Here is a 19,950-nt window from a genome sequence, read left to right as displayed (position 1 = left end):
AGCTTAGGTTCAGAGGGCATCTAAAGGAGGTGTGAATAAGGATGCACCTTAAAGAGAGAGTTTTCATTTATTTTCTCTACTGTCTGTGGGTGGGCCCCGTTTGATGGCAACAAGCATAAGGCTACACAATCTGGGGGCAGTTCATTTTGCATTTCTGCTGCTCTAATCTGGTCAGATCTGGACTTCTGGTGGTGCAACGACTGCCAGAGATGGCGACATCTCTGCGGTAGGCGGGGGCAAGCAAAGTAACTGCGTTTTACACAATGCAGCTGGCTTTGAAACTGATGCATGCTTGTAGGGCTAGCCAGTGAACTTCAAAGAGTGCAGTTACTATTTGGATATATTTGCACAGAACTTTAATAAAGTGGATAACAGCATGGAGGACGCTTCTCATAGGTGCTATGGTGGTGGTGAACAAGGCGTTTGCAACACCAAGGTGAGCTAGTACCATGGCCTGTACTTCGGATCTGAAGCTGGTGTGCGGTAGGAAGGAATGGATTTTTGGCAGGAGGGATTTCTGGTACCATGCTGCCTGAGTTTTGTCCATTATGTGTGTTCTGAAGAAGATGCGACAGCATCCTTAGAATCCTAGAGCCTTGGCAGAGTGTGTCGGCTGCAGAGGTGAAACCCTCACAGTTCATAGCACACAGTAAAGTCTGATGTGGGAGGGTTTGGTGGTGGTGATAAGGAGCGGGGACTTTGTCGAGGTGAGGTTCAGATTTAGGTAGAACAAAGATATCCAGAAATTGACCAGTGAGAGGCAGACCTTGAACAATAAATGATTGCCTGATTTGATGAGAGCTTGGGACGGTGGCACACTGGATGGTGCCAGGCAAGGGCTTGGGAGGGCTCGAGTCTTCCCACTTTGAGGCATAAGGGTTCAATCTCAGTTATGGCAAGCCCTTGGCTCCAACGGCAAGAGCTTGTCAAGTTTCTCACCTCATGATAGCAGCAGCTAACATACAGTGACAGAAGACAAAAGTCTGCCCAGGCAAAATCAACAGACCCCCCCTGCAGTGGTCTTCAGACTGTGGGGTTTGTAATGAATCAGAGGCGATTATCCCAAAACCCAATGCCTGGGACCCTTTTCATGTGGCCAGGGAAAGGCAGACGCCTCCTGATCCTGACCTTGGGGGTGGCGTTCTGCGGGAGGATCACATGAGGGGGGACTAAGGTCAGGACAATTGGGAGAACCTGCTATATAACTTCCGTAGTGATCCTACAGTTTGATGGCCTATTGTAAAATTGAGGCTTTTAAAGGAAAAGGAAACAAGAACATTGGGGACCTTGTCCCACAATGCCCTAACACTGGGACAAGGAAGAGGGACTCAGAGGTGCAGAACTGCATTATGCAGTCTAGTGGTTCCAATGACCCACACCTGAGCAGGGCTGTTCAATATTTAGAGCCCCCTCAGGTGCAGCACATTAGAACAAGAAGGTGGAGAGGCAGAGGAAGTTGCAAGCCACAGTTGCAGCATCAAAAGTGGAAAACCGAAGACACCGGAGCCACCGCTGTACCTGAAGCGTGTATCGGTCCTGAGAGGGTCTTTGTTTTTACAGATCGAAAGTGCAGAGGTCGCGCAGTGGGAAGCACTGTTTGGAAAGGCTTTTCCCATGGAGAGACTCCCCTGATTGCGCGTCTTGTCCCGTTGGCCGGCGAGCACCAGAGAACTTTAGGAGCGAGATGAGCTCCTTTCCCTAATGGCATAGGCTGTGGGAGAATGACTGAAGCCATCTGAAGCAGCAGAGTTGGATGCAGCAGTGGATCGAGCGGATGCGTTTACGGAATTTGGTGAGTTTACCGTTGCTAGCTAATCCCGGAACACTCTGTAGTCGACTGCTTGCTATTAATCCTTATTGTGAAAACAGAACCAATGAAAGAGAATCATATTTGCATTATAACAACTTTTACAAAGAACAAGAAAGTAAAGGTTACGATTACTATTACCCAAGCCAAGAATATTGCCCAATCAGAGCAAAAGCAATATTGAAGCAAAATAAAAACACACATTGGCAAAGCCAATATCATAAAAACAAAGAAAGAGAAAGATATCACAGATAAATTGTAACCATTATTACAAGAGTGACGAAGAGGCAATAGTTAAACAAGATACCGACAAGTATTGCCTAAGCCAAAGAAGGGCAAATGTCAAAAGACCTTGTCAACAGTTATTTGATGTGAAAGTGGTAAATCAGAATTGGCAGGAGAGAAGCCCTCCTTGGGACAGGTACCAAAGAAGAGAGGAATAAAACCCGTCTTGCATGTGTCAAATGAAGCAGTGGAATAAACAGCACAAATATAGGTTTACAGAAGAAGTTGTGAATCATTAAGTTGTTAAAAGTCAGAGACTTTCCTAACAGCTTGAAGAACTCTTTATCACATAGTACTTGTAGAAGTGTTAGGCGTTCTTGTCCTGGCAGATGAGTATACCAGGAAATCGATTTCCAGAGGTTGTCCTGGCAGGTTAGTGGACCAGGAAGAAGGCATTGAAGTACTGCATAGTGGTTAGAGTTTGTGAAAGAAGGAAAGCGGCGAGGTCACTAATATGTTTGATTAACTGTGAAAAAATCATAGAGGTACATAGAGATGTGTGAGGCTTTCCTAAACAAATACCCACATAACGCACATTTTGTAATTATAATTACTAAGCATGCACCTTAATTGCCATCTACTAGTGGCTTTTATCTAAGAGAATGGTTGCTCAAGTGATCCATGACCAGTGTCCAGGGCACAGTTTTGTATCAGGCAAATGTCGCCGCTGCACCCTTATATGCATCGGATATACAAAGTGCTAATTTAGCTAGGAAGCAGCAGAACAATGTACACAGGGGGAAACACCCATGGCATTACAGGTAGCAGAGATAGATAGAATGTATAGGGGAATCATCTGAGAGAGGGTTCTAAAGAAGGAAAGCTAGAGTTGAGTGGACCAATCAGCTCTTCTCACAAAGAGTGCGGCAGATGGCTGAGAGGCCGACACAAAATGTACGCGTGTGGTGGAAGGCTGGGTGTAGAAGAAGAGTACTGACAATCATTGTAGTGGCTGGGCACACGGTAAGAAAAGCAACACTTTTTTGGTACTTTTCTTTTTGAGGGGCAGACCAAGATTGAGTAATTGTCTCTGCATTGACATAAAAAGGGAGGGCCTAATAGGGATTGCGCAAGCTAAATTTTCGTGGGGTTGGGCACCATTACACCAGCAGTCTTAATGCCGTGAGGTTACAGAGACCACCTGGGGCAAGATTTTAAAAAATGTACTTTACTTTTTATCCAAGTAGGCAAGGCTTGGCTCATGTTTTGCCGAAGTACTGGTAAAATGGTGACAGAGACTACAGCTTGTTCACAACATGTTGGAACGAAGGCACTCCTGCCAAATGTAAACTTTCAAACTCTGTGCTACAGATGGATGGTGCAGTCCACCACAACACAATGCAATGCACCATTTTGTTTATCAAATCTCTGACCCCTTCATCTTTTCCACCGGTTTCTCTAGCCCACCCTGGTCCCTGAGCTCCAATCTTGAAATGTGCAGCACCTTTTTAAAAACCTGGATCCACCACTTAGTGTGAGAGAAGCAAGAGATTGAATGAGTGGAGAGGAGATGGAGGGTAAGGAAAATAGGCAGAGAAAAAGACATATATAGACGGAAAGAGAGGGTGAGAGAGAAAGAGGGAGAGAGAGACACACACACACAAAGAGATGCTGAGCTATACCGTTTCCTATGTGGTATATAACATGGTCATCCAGTCCAGGATCTATTCTTTGCATACAGTGAACCTTTAGTCTTGCTGGAAAGGAAATATCAGTGTAGGATCACCTACTCATGGATGGCATGGGGAAACATTAGTGCTCTGGAGAAAACGGGAGATGAAAATAGAGCAGACTAAAAGGAGAAAAGAGGACAGACAGATTGGGAGGAAGGGAATAGCGATAACAAAAGGGAGAGAAAGAACACAAAAGTATGAAAGAGGATGTGAGAAAGGAAGATCCAAGCGACTGAACAAAAGAAAGAGTGAGTAAAGAAACAACATTGACGGGAAGGAGAACCAAGAGACTGCATAAGAGGGAGAGCAGAGGGAACGGTAGGTATAAAGGGAAGAAACTTAACAAAATGTAAAGTCAGGATCCGTGGTCGAAGTGAGCGGGAACGGACGTGAGCAGCGTTCCACTACTTCTATTATTTTTTACTGTGAATGGTTCCTCTACTTTTTGTAACCATTTTAACCATTCCAGAACTGTTCTTTGTGAAGATAAATCACACTTCTCTACTTTATCATCCAATAGCAGATACAGCTAAACTGAAATCTGTTTCAACTCGATTGTCATGAATATCAGGCTTATCACTCAATTCGTCGGAGTCAGAACAGTCTTTATCCAGAGCCCACTCCTCCTCAGCTGATTCTTCTGTGGATATCTCGTGTCTTCGCCCTCTTCTCCTTGATGACTCCTTTTTAGAGAAGAGAAATGGTCTTCTGCGGTTAGAAGCCACCCTGTCCTGTCCCCCGGGTAAAACAGGGAAGCAAGGGACTCCTTTCCCGAAGAAGCCACAAGAGAGGGAAAAAAGCGTGTGCTTAAAAAAAACCTCTCCCGAGTGTTGGAGTCTTGATGCGGTGTAGGATTACCAGACAAGGATCTATTCCAGGTAAGTGGTTGATTCCGAAGGTGTAGTTGTTCCAGGTAGTAGAAGAAATCCGTGACCGCCGAGGATCACGTGAGAGTGGAGCCGGAGCCGAAAGCGGTGGTAGCAGGGTCACCGCAAGAACGGAATGCCGGAAGAAGGAGGTTGAAGGGCTAGAGTCGCCAGAAAAGGTAAGCAGAAGAAAAAATAGAAAAGAAGGAAGTATTTGAATACCTCTACCCTGTGATAAAGCTAAAGTCTTAACTGCTGTGCTCAGTTTTTAGACGCCCCACGCCTCCAGTAATTAGAATCTTTGTGAAACTAAATAGCATCTGGATTGGGGTGAAAGATGCAGCTAATGGGTCAAAGGAAGTTGAAATAGCTATTCATCCTCCTGGGCTCAGAGGGAGGGGCTGAGACGGTCAACAGTGCAATGGATTTAATGGACCCACTCACTACCAGCTTTCAAAACAGCCATCCAGCCTCCTTCTCTCCCCCCCAATGTTGAGGCTGGCTTCACCCCTGGACGGCACTGTTAGGAATGATCCCTGACGGGACTCACTAAAACCGGCACACCGCTGAGTTCCCAACGTTCGTTTGCCTGGTGCCTCTACCCATGATGGAGCCTTTTGGGACAGCGCCAAGCTTGGGGATTGCTGATGCGCAACCAAAGTAAACTAATGTTGCTACCGGTGCGCTTGGACAAGAACATATGACGCAACAAACACAGCATCTGAGCAACAGATGAGGTTATATGCTCTAGCACCTTGGGCCTCCCTGGTCTAAAAGGATGACTTTAGAGACCATCCCGGGGTCATCTGATGATCATCTAACTACACTAGAAGTCATTCCCACATCATCAGACGTCATCACGCTGTTAAAGTCAACAGCAAGTATCTCAGAATGGTGGATGATGATTTGTGGATGAGCTTAGGATGACTTAATGAATATGCTTACATTATCCCCATTTTAGAAAACTCTTTGTTCCTGATGCTTTTAGGATGACCTACTGATCACTTCAAGAGATTGCACGTTTGTCCCTGATGATTTGGGGATGATTCTGGGATGACCTGCTGATTACTTCAAGAGCATTGCCATGAAACATGTTTGTTCTTGATGATTTGGGGATGACTTACTGATTACTTCAGAACATCAGAGTTTGTAGGATGATATGCGGACCAATACAGAATGTCATTCTGCTTTTGCTTAGTTGCACTTATGCTGAATGATCCCCCACTGTGGCAAGTGTAAAGCATGAGACTATGTTGGGCCAAAGTAGAAGCCAGAGGCCTAAACACAGCATGCACCCGTGAGAATCCTTCGCCATCCCAGTCAAAAGCAGGCACCCATCACCCTCACAATCCCCAATGTGGCATGGATAAAGCCTGAGACGATGTTGGGCCAAAGTGGAAGAAAGAGGCCTAAACATAGCATGCACCCCCTGGGTGAGAATCCTTTGCCATCCCAGTCAAAAAAAGGAACCCAGCACCCTCACAATCAATACATTTCCATGCTGACTTGTTAGGTAAGAATTGGTGTTGTCCCACTGTGTGAGACTACACAACACTTATCTGCTTGGTATTAGGTAAGCCCACCTTTTTGGTATAGGTCTGAACTACACAGGTTGGCAGTGTGACTGAGCAGCCAGGTCTATCTCAAGAGGGATAACTGAGCTGTAGAGCTGTACAAATGAAATCTGTAAATACAAGTAGCCAAGTAACACTTACACTCAAGGTTTCAGTTATAAATAGTTATTTATTTAAACATCATTTTTTAAATTAGCGTTCTTTAGAAAGGCAATTCATTTAACAATGTAAATATACTTTTAAATTACTTTTCAGAATCAGAGCAAGTTAGTGGATAATCTTTGGATATGCTTCATACACAATTGCTACACCATGGGATGACTTCAATCACAAGGACAGTAATGGCATTTATATATCACACTTGCAGATTCTGAGGTTGCAGAAAAGAAAGGTTTAAGGAAAGAAAAAGGTTAAACAGGTTCTCAGTATATGTGCGGACAAATAAATCTTCCAATGAAATCTAGACAAGCCTTTCCCAGCAGTAACCATCTAAAACAAGTTACCACCTATGAGGGACAAACCATATCAAAGTCAGTGGGCTACAAGAGTCTGCAGGGACCCAGGACAGCCAAAGTCAATTTGAAACAGTCTATGGAGCCGAGGCCCTTCTTAGAATCAAATGTCTTGCAGAAAGTTAGCGAATTTGTTAGAAAATCACTTGTAGGGTCGCAAGCTGTGAAAACAGAGTTTGAATCAACTCTAAAAGTAAGCCACTGCAATTCCCAACTGAGAAAAGCAAGGCTACAAGACAGTGAGGTAAGTACCCTAAGTCTAAACAGTACCTCTGGTTTGAAGAAGAGTGGTTCCAGCTGGCTTCTGTCCTGCTACAGCATTGCAGACCCCCTATTCCTGCGCCTTAGTCGTGGGGACAAGAGGGAGGACATCTGTAGGGCTCCTGCGCTGGTACTTCGGAGGTCGTTGGCGGCTACAGGCTCTTTTCGGTTCAGCGGCACTTAGCAGGTTTCAGCGCTTAGTAAACAGCACTGTTGCGTATCTCTGGTACCGGTTGGGCTTCCTTCACTACTTGGGTCTGGTGAGGGGACTCTTTTTTTATTTAAAAATGCATTTGGTTTACATCTTAAACCTTACATTTATGAATCATTCGAATTAATTATTTCACATATTAAAATCTTTAATTGTCATGCTCCTGACTGCTGCTGTCGTTTCCTGAGGTTATAGTTTCCCAGAAATGTATGATCGCCGCAACCATCTTTCTATTATTTCCCATGAGGATTTGACTCCATCATTCCTCTGTTTCCATTTCGAGGGGTGGACTTTGGTATTTGTCACTATATAACTTTTGATTGAGTGCTTCGCATTCCATTATTACATGGTAAAGGGTTTCTGTTTTCCCCAATGTTAGGCAGAATCTGCAGTCCCTGTTCGCATTTTTGTTTAAAGTCCATTTTCCCCACCCTTCTCTTGTGGGGAGTAAATTTTATCTCAATCTTAAGAACTTGTCAAGAATTCTTCGATCGGGGTATAAATTGAGGTAATGGGGGAGTTGGTTAAGTGCACATGACTCTCCATTGCACTTTAAGTTCAATTTATATCAGTCTTTCGTTTCTTGTGTCGTTATCCAATCAAGTCGACTAAGCTTTTTTTATAACAATTTGTGGCATTCGTGTTAGAGTCTCCAGTGTTGTTCCCTTTCCATTACATATGCTCATTGACGCTTACTTCCATTTTTTTTAAGTGCTGTATCGTTCACTTGTAACTCTGTTGTTCTTAGAATTTCTACGGCCGGAATCTTCTCTTCGCTATTCAATTTTCTGAATAAATCCAATGTTTTCCATTCTATTATTGATTGCAGCGATTGAAGGCCCAGCTCATATCGTATTCGTGCCATCAGCATATTTTGAGGTAGCCCTAGTACTTTCCGCCAGTAAATCGCCTCCAGCTTTGTCCATATTGATCTATCCAGATTGATCATTGCTTCTGCCCCATACGCAAGTATCGCGGTAACCATTTGATCATTGCTTCTGCCCCATACGCAAGTATCGCGGTAACCTTTTGTTTATAAAATGTTACTAGCGGCTTTAGCGAGAATTTTCCGAATTTCTTATGAATCACCAGACCCTGTCGTGCAAGTGCTTTGGTTTTGGATTTCAAACGTTGAGCCCATGGAATTTCTGTGGATGATATTGCTAGATACTTGTACGTAGTAACCTGTATCAATTTCTCCTGTTGTAAATAGTATGAAAACACTTTTTTCCCCTTTTTGCTTTCTATATGTTAGGGCCATGCTTTTTGTCTTCTTGATGTGTATTGTAAGTTCGTTTTTTTCCAAGTATTCTTACGTTTTGCTGAGTGCCGTTTGGAGTCCACACAGTGTTTTTGCCAGCAGAATAATATCATCTGCATAGATCAAACATGGCACCGCAGTTGCGTTTAGTTTCAGAGGGTTAATGTTTGGTACATTTATCGACTCTTCGAAGTCCGATGTAAATAGGCTGAACAGAGCTGCTGCCAACGGACATCCTTTCTTTAGCCCGTGCCAGGTGTTAATTTGGTTAGTTATGATGCCTTCTGTTGTCATTCTTACCTGTATTTTGGTGTTAGTACACAAGAGTTTTATAGGCTCCAGTATGTCACAGGGACATCTCCATTGCTCAAGTTTGATCCAAAGCACGTCTCGGTTGATTTTATCGTAGGCCAGGCTCAGATCGACATATGCTACAATTATGTCCGTTTTGGTTCTTTCTGCTTCATGCTTCATCAAGTTTAGAATTGTCAAATTTGCATTCGTGCAAACATTGCATACAAATCCTGTCTGTCGAACTGCGAGATGGTTATTTTGTTTTGTCCAAATATTTAGTCTTGTGAGTAGCAGGTTAGCGAAAATTTTCCCCAGGGGATCCAAGAGTGCCAATGGTCGGTAATTCATTGGATCTTTGGATGATCCTTGTTTGTATATAGGTACGAGTGCTGCTAATCTCCATGAATCCGGGATTCTTTTGGTGCGATTGATCAGATCGATAATTTTGCTGCAAAATTGTGCCCAGATTTCTGGGTTCTGTTTTAATGTTGCATTTGACATGCCATCAGGCCTGGGGGCTCTTGATGCATTTAGTTTTTTTATTGTGTTGGTCAATTCTTCCATATTGTATCTTACACTCCATGTCTTTCCCGAGGGGTGCGGGATTTTGTTTCCAGCTGTCGGTCTTTCTTTATAAAGGTCTGTGAAATACTTTACCCAATCTTCTTCCGAGACATCCACTATCATTGCATCCTCTGTGTTTTTATCCTGTTTCAGTAGTTCCCATAGGCGTCTTGCATTGCTGTTTTTGAGAGTCTTAATCATACGTTCGGCATTTTCTTGTTCTTGCATCATTTTTGCATTTTTTAGCCAGTTTTAAAATGTTTGTTTTGCTTGGCTGATCATTCTTTTTTTAGTTTGTGGGGATTCCTTTTTAGCTTTCTTAATTTCAATTTTCTTTTCATGTTTCTTTTCCACAATTACTTTATTATATGTGTATTTTGTTTCAGACTGTAGTTGTTTGTTCTGTCTCTGCTTTAGTTGGAATTGGTTCAATAACCATCCATAATTGATGTTGCTAACATCATCTTTCTTTGTGTTCTTTAAGAAGTCTGTAATCTGTTAGTTTGCTTTGTGGTATCCTCAGACGATTCATTCTGTTTGTCAGGGTCAATGAGGGAATATTTATTTGAGCGTTCGTTAGTGTTCATTTCCCACGAGCGCTTAAGTATGAAGTGATCTCTATGTGCAGGCCTCCAGATAAGGTGCGTATTAGGCGTTTTTACGCATGAAAATCTTGTAAATACGACAGCTTTATTATTTTCCTGTGTACATTTACACACAAGTTGTGAGCAGAAGGCAGTGCAAAGCTCAGGTTACTTGACAGAAGCCAGAACGCTTTCAACACTTAAATATATACAGGAGAGATCAAATGGCCAAACATTAGAGAAATAAGGAAAGGTGTATTCTGTCACAATGCAGAAGGCTGGCCCATAGCAATGATTTCCATACGTCGGCTGGATGTCACATACATTTTACTCTCTTGCAAAGGAGAAAAGTCATTTTTACTTTCTTGAAATCACATTTACGCTCAAAGTTTAAAAATAGGGAGTAAAATACTCCCACCTCAAAATCTTATCTGGAGCACTGTCTATGTGCACTAAACACTTTCATGGCTTTGGTTTTAGTTTGCGAGATTCCTTTGCTGAAGTAAATGTAGTCAATGATTGACCTAGTTTTCCCACGTGACCATGTAGGTGTCGGTCTATTCGTTAATGTGTTTAGTGCATCCCATCGTTCAAAGTTTCTACTGCATGTTTCTCTTGTCCATCTTTGGGCTCTATGTTAGAGCAAAGGTTCTTCTATTATTTCTCCTTTGCCATCAAATAGATGCAAATTGAAATCGCCACATATGATGAATTCTACACCTTGATGTTTCTGTGCGATGTTATCGATCTTGGTCAATATAGATTCTATTACTGTTTCTTCATTAAATTTCCTCGGATTCCAGTAGACATTTGTGATATTTAGGTATTTGTCACTTGTTGACATGGTGGGGTTCAGTTGTTGTTTCTTTGTTTGCGTCTTCAATAAAGTGTTTTGTGCCCAATTTCCAATATTTTGGTACTCAATCAGTTTGAATGCCGCGTCTTGTCTGATTAAGATAAGGAGGCCTGCTGACGGTCTACCTGCTATTTTGGATGTTGCAGGGTTAGTGTATGTGAGGAATCCTTCACATACCGGTGGTTCAGTTAACCGCGTCTCCTGTAGACATATTACATTTGCTATATTCAACTCCGGTTGTTCACTTTGGAAAAGGTGTGCATGGCCCCTTGTGTTCCACACACATAATGTAAGTAATGTATTAGTACTTTCTGTTCGTTGTTATTGCATGTTTTTTTTTTGGCTTCTCTTGCCTGTTTTCTTCTGGATTAATCTCTCGCCAAAAAGGGGATGTTTCATAATTCCATCCTTGTGGTATTTTGTCTATATGCTGGCTGGGATTAATTCGTTTTTGGTTATCTTTGTGCCATTTTACCTCTTCCTTTCCTTTCCATTCTTCATTTTCGTAGGTCTTGGTACTAAAGTCGGAACTGATGTCTGAGTATATGCTGTTGGTATCCTGCCTGGACGCGTTGGTGTTTTCTTCGTCGCTACTATCTTCGGTATCTTCTGTCTTTGTTATGAATCCCAGACATTCTAGTTCTTTGGCACATGATGTTATTAAGCTCTGTAGTTCCCATGAATGGCAGTGTATCCAAATTTTGTCGAGCCTTATTTCGTCTATGAACTCGATTAATTTGAGGTCTTTTGACTTCACCATTTTCAGTTTTGGAATTACCTTGAACAGTCGGAGAATATTTGCTCTATTCATCACTATTTTGGCCTCTTTCTCAGATTTCCCTTCCAGCTTTATTCTGATTGCTTTTTTTGTAATGTGGGTCTATGAATCGTGGTTGTTCAAGATGTATACTTTCCGAGTTGGCATCTATGTTCTTGCTCCGGTCAGTGTGTTCATCACTTAAACTGATTTCTTCTATCTGGTCTGATCCCTCAATCCTTGTCGAACTCAAAGTGTCGTTTTTAGAGTTCAGTTCTTCGTCTGAAATCTCCTCGCAGGAGAGCTCTATGGATATGTGCGATCCAATGATTGTTTCCTCATAGCAATCAATAACTATTATTGAGGAGGTGTTTGTTTGGTCTTCCAGTATCGCCGTTCCACTGCTTTCTTCATTCTTGGCACTCTCTGCTTCGTATGTCGAATATGTGGATAGATTCATTAAGGATTCGATGTTTCCCTGGTCAGTAGGTGTGGAGCTAGGGGATTGAGCGCTTCTGCCCCTATCCGTGCTTTCTTTGTTTTCAATCAGCTCTTCTGTTTCTTCTTTCCTAGTGGCCATATTCTTAGTTTCGTGGTTTACTGTTCTCGTTACTTTTGATTATCGAAGTTTGGCTTTGTCAGTGATTTTTTTTAGCGCTCTGTGACAAGTTTCTAAGGAACGCTCTTGAGCCTCTTTGTTGTTTTTTGGTGAGCTTTTTGGCCACAACGTTTTCACTTTATTTGAATTGTTCTGAGGGAGATGTTCAAATATACTATAATTTTGATTCCCTATGACTGATTTTTGATGCACAATGCTTCTGGATCAGATTAGCCGGCTTAGTGCTTATTCCGTGTTGTAAATCTTCTGTTGTCAGATCTATCAATAGGATATCCTCGTCTATATTCAAGCTTACTGGGTGATTCTTTCCGTTCTTGATCTGTGGGAGTGAGGAGCTTATCTTAGAAGGGAGTGTCCTTATTGCTTCGTCAGTATGTTCATTTGTCTTTTTTATATTTTTCTGTGTGTCGTTCTTCAATGAGATTAAGGCTTCTGTTAGTGTTGCTTTGTCCATTCTGTCTTGCTTCGCTATGTCTGCTAGACGTTGTTGCCAAACATAGCTCTTTTCCGCTTCAATGCTAAGTCGTTCTTGTATCTTATATATAAGTTGTTCAATGGTCTTCTGTTTGGTGAATATGGAACCCAGTATAGTAGTATGTTCTTGGATTGTTTCGTTGTTAGCCTCTTGTAATTTTATGTAGGGTATCATTGTTTGCGTTGTTACAGCTATCAGCATATTTTGGAGGTCAAGCATTGACGTGGCGACTGATTCTTGTTGTTTTACTGCATTTGGTGCACCTTGATAAGAGAGTTCTTCCGTCTTATAGGCTCTTTCTTTTATTTCTGCTTCTGTATTCGATGATTGTGTCCTGTTTTCCGCTACATTGCTTGAATCCAAATAACTTAGAGTATTGTCACTCGCCTTATTTATTTCCGTCGCTGTACTTGTTAGGCTCCACTGTCGTTTATTTTTCCTGTTTGCTTGTTGTAATTCCATGAGCGCTTCTATTTCGGTGTTACACTTCAGGCTTCCCCGCGGGCATCCTTGCAGAATACAACTTCTTTACAGGCTCCTCTATGGTCCAGGTACAAGCTACCATGGCGTCTGTACAAACGTCGACGCACTCCAGGTCACCTGACACGTCTTGTACGTGGAAGACGTACAGCAAGCCACGGCCCTCTTACGACTATAAAACCACCGTCTTCCAAGGGGCTCGTTGCTGCTAATTAGCGTTACCAGCTACACGCGGTTTTGTCTGTTTCCTCTTCGTGTCTCCCTACAAAAATCCTTATCTGAACTCCTGGTTTTGACCTTTTGCCTGACTTTTGGATTGCCTCGTCTCCTCCTTTATTCCTGTCATGCTCGTCTGGTTGTTGGACTCGGAACGCTACTGGATACGGCTCTCTTCTGTGTCTTGCGGTTCTTTCCTGGTTGCCGCTCTGAACATCAATTTGCTGTCTACTATCCGGATCATCTCAACAGCTACTCAACTATACTCGTGTACTCAGGTACATACCTATTGTCTTCCATGGATATTGTCTTCTGTTGGATTCTGGGACATTGGATTCTGGGACATTGAGTAACTTTCCTGTGAGATTGCTCTTTAGTGCATATGAACGCCCTCCTGAACTACACCGACCCGGCACTAGTGCGTCCCTCGTGCCGTTCGGGGTTACTTACCTGTACTAACTTCCCTGTTTGTTATTTTCTCCTGTTGTTGTCTTCAGAATCCTGGACTCCTCTTACTCCATTTATCTTTACTCAGGTCAGTTGTTATCAATTCTATAGCTATAGTGGGAACCGATACTGATTTAGTTCAATTCCACTCATTTGTGTTATTCTTTGTAGATCATCCCAGGGAAACTCAACTCCACTCCAATATCTATCTAGGTAGTTGTCCAATCATTTCAACTGTTCTAATCACTTGTATAATATCAACACTGTCTAATATCTTGGTATTCTTTTGCAGCATTGGTATTGGCGGTGTGTGTTCTCCCCGCTCTTTTACTCAATTGACATCTCTGTCTGTTCTAACTGAAACAGCAGAGAGGTACATTGTGGAAAAGAGCCCCTCTTTGAGGAAGCCTGAGTCTTGTACTCAGGGGAGCTGGGATGGAAGGCTGAATTCGGAATCTTATACCACCAACATCTCCAATGTCATTTTCTCTGCATCTTCGGCCTATTCGGAGTGGTGAGTAACATTCGAATAAATCAAGCGAGAGTCGTTCTAGTCGACATTGACTGTGGAGCGGTTTCTTTAACAAGTCGTTCTGATTTAGTTGCTCTTTGGTAATATAATTTCCATTGTTCCTTTGCTTTGATGGCTTTCTCTTTCTGTGAGAGTGGTATATTATCAGATTTGCTAAGATTGCTTACTTGAATTACTTCCTTTGTGCTGTTATTTGAATCAATGTCTAATTCAGGCTCTCTGTTTTGTAAATGTATAGCCTTGTGATCTTGTTCAGATCCCTGTTGCAACTTTGAGGTGATTTTTTCTTCCGTGTTTATTTCATTATCACTTTGCCCCTTTTTGGAATGCTGGGGTGAAATATTTTTGGAATCATCCTGTTGCTTTGCTATTTCGTCTGCCTTTCCTGTCTCTGTTATATGCTGCTCTGAATCAGGCTTTTTTTCTTTCATATTACCCATTGCATTGGTGTCAGGTTCTGTCTCTTTAAGGTTCAGGTAGCCGAGGACTACAGGCTGATACACCCCTTGTTCTTCCTCCATTGTTCTACTGCTGCTTCCTATGCGCTGTAGCAGTTTCACAGACATTTTCTTTTTCTTAGTCTTGTGTTAATTCCTGTTAAATGTTTTGTTATTGTTGATTTTGATTCCTCTTCTCCTCTCGTCATATTTATTAGTCTCGAATTTGGGGGCAGAGCTTGTTCTTGCTCTGTTGTTCACCATTTGCCTTCACTCTCTCCCCCTCGCGGTCAGCAGCCGTCGCTGCAACTATACTCACCCGCCCCTCCTCCTGCACGGGGGCTCTCTTCCCTCGTCTGCCCGCGACTGCAGGTTATTGGCGTCCACAAGCTCGGTGAGCTGTAATGGGGCGGGAGGGTGTTTCAGGGGGTTGTTTCTAGAAATTTAATTTGCTTTCTGTATGCGTCTTGCGGCATGAGGGGGGTCAAAGGACCTGGTCCCGCAGTCCCCCCACACTAGTCTCGCTGGATATTCAGCGTACTCAGAGTCTATGGGGTGATTTCTCCTCTGTATTCTCCGCCCTTAAAACGCTCGAATTTTTCAAACTTAGGATGTTAAATGGATGTGGGGTTTGAGATACGGTTCCCTCTGTTTCCCAATGTTTTCCTACTAAGTTTCACAATCTACTGCTAGGGGGTCAACGGCAAAAAGTCTGTTGCTGGTTCACTCCTCCTTCAGTAGCCACAGTAAACAGACTTCACTCCGGCAGACTCCACACTCTGCCTCCACACTCCGCTACATAATAATTTGATGTCACAAACTAATACCAAAGTAAGTGATTCAGAAGACGGTGTCCCATCAGAACTTTCCAAAGAATACAACACAAGAGATACCATCTCTCGTCACAAACAGAAATCCACAGCCACCTCAGACAAGAATGGGGATGATACTTCTGGTCTCCTCTCATACAACACAGAAGCACTAAGTCAAAAAAGACAGCGGGTGAAGAATAATAGTGACACTGGAATCACTTCCGATGTCAAGGCGGACTCTAGCTCTGGTCATCCTGCTTCTGGAGGGTCCTTAGGAGACTCCTGGAGCTTCTAGCCGATTTCAGACGTTTCACTCGACTACGGATTACTCGACCCCTGGCACTTGGTTCTTGCAGCAATGAAGAAGTACAGCTAGACTGGGAAGATGGTCCAGTGGAGTTCGTCTCTGGGTTAGTTGGTCCCACTAACCCAAGGGGAGAAGTCCATTCCGGAGCTTCTCTGTCTGAAAAGGGAGTTTCAGCACAGCAGCAGGGCTTCACCGGGCAATTCAAAGGTCCAGGAGGATGCAGCAAGCTTCGTTCACGGTTCCTTCGTCGGGTGTTTCTCCAAGTGGTCAACTCTGCCTCTAGTCCCAAAACCCTCGACTTTTAAGCAGGTCCACCTATGCACAGCCTAGGCTGTCAATCACACATCAGGGTTGCTGTCCTGAAAGGACTGCCAGCCAGCCAGCCAGCCATTCAGGACTGGTTGCATTTAGGCATTCCTAGAGACAAAGGACAGGGGAGTTTCGGGACCCTCCCTCACATCCTGTCCTTCCGGGACCCTCCCTCACATCCTGTCCTTCCAGAAGCACTGGAGCCAGAGGCGGGACTCAGGGCTCAAGTGCGCCAACAGCAAGACAAACAAAGGGCTTCAATCTGTTTGATGCACAGAGTAAAACCCAAGAAAGACCTCACAAACAGAAAATGGCAAAAAAAGAAGACAAGGGCCGTTTTGATAAAATGGTCACCCCTGGGTGCTATACTACAGCTGAGGGTTCAGCCTGTGGTAGAAAAACACAATGGTAGGAAAAATTAAACCACTGCCACTAGTCATTTAAAAGTAGGGAGGGCAACATACAAATGTTACATGAGAATGTAGGATAAGGGGCTACTAGGTAACCCCACAGCACTCCACATAAGATGGTGTGTGCTGGACCCACAAGGAGAAAAGGTAAGTAAAGTCATTTTCACTGTACTATTCTTGGGAACAGTAGTTCACACAAGAAAAGGTATTTTAAACCTTATGAGAAATCTAAAGGATTTCTCAGTGACACTGCACTGAAGTTGATGTGTGTCACAATACAAACAGTAGATGCATATGGAGTTTGTCAGACTCCCAAAACAGTGAAAATACATAATCCAAAAGGTCAAAACACATGATGCAGTGGGAAAAGGGTCTCACTCACTCCAGGGTTAAAATTAAAAAGTCCTACAGTCCAGCAAAAGAGCTGGCGGTCTCTAAGGTTGAAGTGAATTAGCACAGAAGTGAGAATTCTCCCTAACATGACTGCACCAATATATGCCAGTATTCACATGCACTCCTTCACACAATATTCATGTTTGCTTTGCGCAAAATCCAATAATCAACAACCATAACGAAAAGTACGTCCAGGATAAAATAAATCAAAAGAAAAGGATCCAAAAAAGAAAGAAGCAATAAACAAACGGAACCACAAAATCCCATCAACACTACCCACAACCTACAAAATACAAGCAACAACAAACCACATACAGCAAAGACTAAACCCAAAAGACCATGAAAAACACCAATCGAAAGAGGACGCCCACTAAGGAACACAACCCAAGCATCATGCCTCGCCACAAGAAAGACAAAGAAGCCAGAAAAGACAATAGAAATAATGCGAAATCCCAAACCACTTGGGAAGGCATGGACCAGCATGATCCCACAACCCCAAAAAACTCGACAAACATCTGAGATGGGCCAAGAGACATACAAATAATAGAGCAAAGACCAGACTACAAAGCTTGCTACCTGCCCACATACGACAACGTGGTAAACAAAACCAGCACAGCAACAATGAAGCGACAGTAAACAAGCTTCACGACTACAGACCCAACCAGGACACCAAACGGATGACAACTAATAAACCATCCCAATCCAGTCTCCACCATGGACAATACCCCAACCAGAACAAGGAACAAATTGGAAACCATCACACTCACTCTACACCCCCTATATCACCAAGACTGGAACAACAGAGGGGTAGCGACCCTATTTACCACCCAGAAACAAACCAACCCCAACATAAACCTTATCGGTCTACTCGACAAAGAGACTGACCAACAAAGAACCACCCCACCCAAAAGACTCCACCGGGAAAAACCACCTGGAATGGAAAACCAACACACACACTGGTCAGAACAAGCAATACTAACAACAACACAAAAGAGAAATCCAGCAAACTACACTGCAGCCTCCTCAACATTAGATCCATGGCAAAACACTCAACAGAAACCAATGACCTAAGCGAAGGAGGCACTGACGTGCTCTTCCTTACAGAAACCGGGCTATCAGACAACTATAAAGCCATCGCGAATGAAGCAATACCCGACAATTATAAATTAATACACGCCAACAGAGAAAACCGAAGAGGAGGTGGAATCGCAATTATACACACAAAACACACCTGAGCATCTCGAATCATCACAACCAACGCGGAATACTATGAATCCCTCCTAATCAAGCTAGAACTCAACGACCAATCCAACATAGTATTCCTACTGATCTACAGACCATCTTCTTACAACCCCAACTTTGCAACAAAACTAGCGGACGAGGCCGCCATGCTATCAACCCACCACGACAACCTAGGTGAAAGAGATCCCACCGATACAAACATAGATACAACAGAAGACACACTCAACAATTGGATCACTAAGGCCATTGACCAATTAGCACCAGCTAAAACATTCAAAGCAACACCACCAAGAAAAATGGTTCACAGAAGAAATGAAAACACCAAAAAAACAACTGCAAAATGGAGAGAACAATACACCAGACAAGACTAAATAAAATACCAAAGACAACTCAAACTGTACAAAGCAACAGTCCTCAAAGCAAAGAAATAAAACTACTATGCCACAAGAATCGGCAAACAATTCATAGAAAGAACTCCATCACCCCTACACAAACACTTTGTGAAAGTCACTTACACCAGAGCAGGGTCTGTGTACTAGCTGCACAGCAGTTACTGCCTTTTATCGGGCATTAGCCTGCACAGGTATTATTATATATGTAGTCATTTGCACCAGAGCACGGTGTGTGTAGTAGCTGCACAGCAGTTACTGCCTTTGCGAGCATTATCCTGTGCAGGTATAATTATATATGTAGTCATTTGCACCAGAGCACGGTGTGTGTAGTAGCTGCACAGCAGTTACTGCCTCTGCGAACAATATCCTGTGCAGGTATAATTATATATGTAGTCACTTACCATAGAGCAGGGTCTGTGTAGCAGCTGCACAGCAGTTACTGCATCTGCGAGCCTTAGCCTGCGCAGGTATTATATATGCAGTCACTTACACCAGAGCAGGGGCTGTGTAGCAGCAGCACAGCAGTTACTGCGTCTGCGAGCCTTAGCCTGTGCAGGTATTATATATGTAGTCACTTGCACCAGAGCAGGGTCTGTGTAGCAGTTGCACAGCAGTCACTGCCTCTGCGAGCCTTAGCCTGTGCAGGTATTATTAGATATGTAGTCACTTACACCAGAGCACGGTCTGTGTAGTAGCTGCACAATAGTTACCGTGTCCGCAAGCATTATCTGGCACAGGTATTATGTATAGTAACTTACACCAAGAGCAGGGTCTGTGTAGTAGCGGCACAGCAGTTACTGCGTCTGCAAGCATTAGCCTGCGGAGGTTTTATTATATATGTAGTCACTTACACCAGAGCACGGTCTGTGCAGTAGCTGCACAGCAGTTGCTGCGTCTGCAAGCATTAGCCTGCGCTGGTACTATTATATATGTACAGGGTCTGTGTAGTAGCTGCACAGCAGTTACTGCGTCTGCGAGCATTATCCGGCGCAGGTATTATTAGATATGTGTCACTTACACCAGATATGGGTCTGTGTAGCAGCTGCACAGCAGTCACTGCCTCTGCGAGCCTTAGCCTGTGCAGGTATTATTAGATATGTAGTCACTTACACCAGAGCACGGTCTGTGTAGTAGCTGCACAGCAGTCACTGCGTCTGTGAGCCTTAGCCTGCGCAGGTATTATTAAATATGTGTCACTTACACCAGAGCACAGTCTGTGTAGTAGCTGCACAGCAGTTACTGCGTCTGCGAGCCTTAGCCTGTGCAGGTACTATTATATATGTACAGGGTCTGTGTAGTAGCTGCACAGCAGTTACTGCCTCTGCAGGCATTGCAGAGCCCGAACCGTACCGTAAATGAGCTTCGGATCAGCTC

The 19,950-nt window shown here is 43.4% G+C and overlaps 1 protein-coding gene across 1 annotated transcript in view; it reads right to left on the bottom strand.

The window, feature by feature from the left end:
• MLST8 (MTOR associated protein, LST8 homolog) overlaps nt 1-19,950 on the bottom strand; it is a 670,473-nt gene that overhangs the window by 650,195 nt on the left and 328 nt on the right. The gene's annotated exons all lie outside the window — the stretch shown is intronic.

The sequence above is a fragment of the Ambystoma mexicanum genome, chromosome 2q (genome assembly GCF_040938575.1).
Source record: "Ambystoma mexicanum isolate Mex_15411 chromosome 2q, UKY_AmexF1_1, whole genome shotgun sequence".
Lineage (NCBI taxonomy): Eukaryota > Metazoa > Chordata > Amphibia > Caudata > Ambystomatidae > Ambystoma > Ambystoma mexicanum.
This window is presented reverse-complemented; position numbering and strand designations above follow the sequence as displayed.